Raw genomic sequence first — 4,971 nt, forward strand, 5'->3', positions numbered from 1 at the left:
AGGAGCCTCCAGGGCCCTTCCCTGGGCAGGGGGCTGCGGGTCAGGCCCCACCTGCACCACTGGCTGCTGCGTGGCTGCTCTTCCCAGGCCAGGGATGGTTAATGACTGTGTTTTCTATAGAAGTCTGGCTGCTGTGGAGACCTTGGATACATCCTTTGTATCAGACAGGCAGGGAAGAGAAGAATAAACCTGATATGGGTAAGATGATTGGATGTGTCCTGTTCCTTTCCCTAGGGGCAGAGAAGTCACTGGGTGTTAATGCTCCTGCTCCATGGGCACCTCTGCCAAGAGGCTGCTGGTCCCTTGGAAATCCCTTTGCCAGGCTGGTTGCATTTGCTCAGGTGGTCCTGAGAGATGGGCTCCATGGGGTGGTGCCTCTGAGTGCCTCTGAGTCCATGGGGGCCTGGCAGTGTTGTCTGAAGGTGGATTTGGTCTTGGGGCTTGGAGTATGTTTGGAGAGGAGCTCCTTAGTGCTGCTGCTGTGGCTTCAGTGCCTTTATGAGGGTGTAGGTGCTGCTTGGATGCAGCCTGGGGCAGGTGCTGGGGTCAGCAGTGCTCTGTACACATCCCTGCTTGGCTGGGGCCACTGGTGGAAAGGGAACCAGACTGGAAAGCCAAGCAGATCCTGCAGTGTGGGAGAGCAGGGCAGTGTGTGTTGGGGTAACAGGCATGAGCCACTGGCACAGGAGGAGAGGCTCCTTTGGTGTGAGGGGAGGGAGCCCTGGCCCAGGCTGCCCAGGGAGGGTGTGGAGGCTCCTTCTCAGGAGGTTCCCAACCCCAGTTGGACACGTTCCTGTGCCCCCTGAGCCAGGGGAAGCTGCTGTAGCAGGGGCTGGGGCTGCAGCAGCTCAGCTGTGCTTTAGGAGCTGCCCAAAGGAGCAGCCACTGGAGCCAACGTGGGCTTTGCTGTTGATAATACTCTAATGCTACAGCCATTCTGTTTCTCCTTGTGCCTGGCTCTGGGAGCATCCTTGTAGGAGTGAGGAGCTGTGCCTGCTGCTGCTGCAGCTTCCCCCACGGGGGGGTTTGCTGTGGGGCCCTGTGGCCCGTTGCTGGCCCATGTCACCGTGCCTGTGGTGCTGCACTCGCCCGTGGGCGCTGGGGCTGCGCTGGGAGAGGGAGCTGAGCTGGGGAGAGGGCTCCCAGTCAGTGTGCAAGTGCCATTGTTTTGACACACAAGCATATGGCACCGTCAGAAACAGCAAAGAGAAACCCCACAGCAGATGCTGCCAAGGCAGAAAGCTGGCAGCCACGAGCCAGGCCTGCAAAGCGCCCGCTCCGCCGGCTCACCGCGGCTGCTGCACACACAGCGCTGCTCCTGCGGCTGAGCCGAGGCCAGGGCTGGCCACAGCCGAGGCATTTGGGCCCCTGGGTGCTGCAGGGCTGGGAGGGGCCCCCAGGGGCTGTGGGTCCTGGGGGCTGGTGCTGGCTGGGAGCAGGGCTGGGGAGCGCCAAGCGCAGCGGCTGCGGTGAGAGCAGGGTCAGGGCTCTGCTGCTGCCCTGCAGGCACAGGGAGGGGTGAGCACACCGCAGCTCCTCGTGCTGCTCCTTTCTGCTCCTCCAGGCCCTACTCAGCACAGACCAGTCTCAGTGAGTTGAGTTTGACACCGCTGCTTTGCCTGTGCTCCAAGCTGGGGCTGTTGCAGGTTCCAGCAGGGAGGGAGGAGGATGCTCTGAGCTCTGCTCTTTGCATCTCAGAGCAGGGCAAGGTCGGCTATTCCTGCAGCTTATTTCTGTTTGTTCATGTTTCCCGAGGCCAGCAGCAGCTCCTGCAGCACCTCAGTGACCTGAGCAGGCAATGGAGGGGTTGGATCTGTGTGGCACTGGCTCAGCACCGCGGTCTCCTGGGTGAGTGATACTTTGGTACTTACACTGACTGCTTGCAAATGTGCTTCTGTGGCTGTTTCTAAGGTCAGGTTCCTCAGTACTGACCCTCTGCAGCTTCACATTCACCATGAGGTGTTGGAGCACCAGCTACCTCAGTGCCCTGCAGAGCAGCTTTAGGAGGGACAGGGCACAGAGGTAGGCACTTTCTGCCAGGTCACATCAGAGGCACAGCTGAGAGACCAGAACAGCCCTTTCCTCACCCCAAACTGACTGAATCTGCTTGTGTCTGGTACAGGGAGGGCAGCTCTTTCCCCAGGTGCCTTCCCTGCATGCCAGTTCTTTTCTAGCCAGATCTTGCCCTGCTGTAGCACAAACTGGGTGGGAAGGGTTTCTCTTCAAACCCTTCCAGGCAAAATAGCGATTTCAGGGGCCTGCAACTGCAAAGGACTCGATCTGATGGCAGATGTGGTCCCTTCTGCTCCTCCAGCTTGAGAGGAGGAGTGCTGCTGGCTCCCCATTGCCAGGGCCAACACTCGTCCTGGGCTGGGGGGAGCAGCGAGCCCCGTTGAGGTGGGGGCACAGGCAGTGCTCACCCTCCCTTCTGAGCCTGGGCTGAGGAAGCGCTTGGGTAGGTTTCCACGTGCCTTGGCAGAAGGTGGTTGGTGAGGTTCTGCAGGAGCAGCAGCCGGCTCAGCGCTAATGGAGCTGCTTGAGTTATAGTGAAACTTATCCCATTTTACAGCTCCTGCAGCGCTAACAGATGTACAGGCGTCTGAGCCAATCATGCAGCAAGAGATTCTGGGGCCAGCTCTTCCAGTTTTGCCAGTGTGTAAGCTGGGAGCAGCCATACATTTGACAAACAAGAATAAACGAGCGGGAGCAGCGTGTGTGTGTGTGTGCTGGCAGCTCGGGAGCCCTGCGAGGCAGGAGCGTGGCTGGGCCCTGCAGCCAGCAGCAGGACAAAGCAGCTGCTTCCCTCCCGTCATGTTAATGAGGTGCAGGCTCTGGAATGCCCGTGCTGCACGTGCTGCCTGGGGACAAAGGACGTGCAGGAGCAAAGGGCAAGGCAGAGCACCCGGCCTTGGGTTGGCTGAAGGGCCGTTTCATCCCAGTGACATTTGGCTCCTGGCCGGAGTGTGCTGCTCAGGGCTCCAAGGCAGCTCAGCCACGCTCAGCTCAGTGCATCAGGTCCCTGCTTTGGTCACAGTGTTTCCCCAGCTCTGGCCTGTGCCCCCAGCCCAGCACTGAGGACACCTTGGGACCTGAGCCTTGCTGCAGCAGCTCTCCCTGCACCGTGGTGACAGAGAGGTCACAGAATCCCAGCATGGTGGGGGTTGGAAGGGACCTTTAGAGATCATCCACTCCAACCCCCTGCAGAAACAGGTCCAGCTAGACCAGGCCACACAGGAACGTGTCCAGGCAGGTCTTAAAGACCTCCAAGGTCCCTTTTATACATCCAAGTGCTGCACAAGATGCTGGTGAAAGAGAGGCCAAACAGTGCCCACTGGACAGAACAGGGTCACCCCAGGCCCCTCCTCCCTCTGCTTCAGCCCCCCAGAAACCTTTGCACAGATGGCACTGGACAGAAAGGGAGAGGGAGGCTGAGTGCAGCCTAACAAATCCAATCCCTACATCATGTTAAAGTGTAGTAGCTAAATTTATTTCCCCTTGCAATCAAAACAATCCCAGCTTTGGTCCCAAAGCACTAGTGAGATTTCTTCCCCCCAGCTGGAAAAGAGGAGCATGCTCTGACTCCAGAGCTGATTTATGGAGCGTTCATGAAGAATTTATATTGCAAAGAATTTTATTCAATTAAACTTGAAAAGCCTCTAGATTCCTGAGGTTCAGTAGTGATCAGTGAGACAGAGCTATCATAAAGCTGGATGGCCTGTCTGGAGCAGGCATTGAGGAAATGTCTGATGTGACATTGCAGCTGACGCTACCGTCCAAAGCAGGAGCATTTGTCACTGGGATGTGTTACAGGCTGAGGCTGGGAAAATTACTCTGTGACAAATGTGCATTAACAATAGCCATGAAATATCTGCTTAAAAAAAGGGGGGGAGGGGTGAGCAATGAGACAGTGGCATCTATTAGCACTGGGCCTCCTTCACTCCCACCCCACGCTGATGAAAAAGTGAACACCAAAGCCAGAGACTCTTTGGGGAAGTGAGGTCGAGGGTGTTTCTGCTTAAAGAACTGAGCAGAGGAAGCTGCAGGACTGACAGAAAAGCTCCCCCCACTACATGTGGCACCCTGGGCACAGGAGCAGCATCTCTGGCACAGGACCAGCACCTTGTGCTGCTCCTCCCTGCAAGGAGGGGAAGCCCTTCCACCACCCTGTCCAGCCTCAGCTCTTCCCTGTTGTTTCCAAGCTGAAGGGGCAGCACTGAGGGCTCTGGGTGCTGGACACAGTGGCTCCCAATGTGTTTCTGTACTGAGGAGGGCTTGGGGCAGTTTTCAGTCCCTCAGGAAGCCTCCCTCTTGGACACACCACCTCTCTGTGCCCTGCTGCTGTGCTGTTTGCAGCCTGATGCTCCCAGCTGTAGGACACGCTCCTGCCTGCACTGCTGAGGGCTCTGGGACAGCCCCAGGTCACTGCAGCTGCCAGTGTGTGTAAGATGGGAACCCCTCTGAGTGCCAGCTGAGGAGGCACCAGCCCCTGCTACTCATCACAACCCTTTATCCTGCAAACTTCTTGAAACAATTGATCCCCAGCAAACAGATTTTCAACCCAAGGAGAGCTCTTCCCCTCCCACTGGTACCTGCAGCCAGAGGGGATGCTGGGGCTGAACATCCAGGGCTGGGGCTGCTCCAAGGGGCAGCTCCATGTGGAGTTAAGCTCAGCTACCTAAACACAGCTTGGACTCACAAAATCATCGTGCTTGCACGTGACCTGGAGGATTTGGCTCCTCCTCCTCTAATGCCTCTGTCCTGCCTGAGCCCTGTTCCTGGCAGAGGACACCCGGGACTGGCAGCACAGAGCCATTCTTCACGTGCACAGAGAGAGGCAGCCAGAGCCAAGGAGTTCTTAGTGCATTCCTGTAAATCTACAGAGCTCAGCTTCAGCAGGGATGATGGATTGGAAGCAACTTCACAAAGAAAAGCAGGCTGGGCTGAGAATTAAAGCAGGACAGTTAAAGGCCC

This window comes from Colius striatus, chromosome 17 (assembly GCF_028858725.1).
Source record: "Colius striatus isolate bColStr4 chromosome 17, bColStr4.1.hap1, whole genome shotgun sequence".
Classification (NCBI taxonomy): Eukaryota; Metazoa; Chordata; class Aves; order Coliiformes; family Coliidae; genus Colius; species Colius striatus.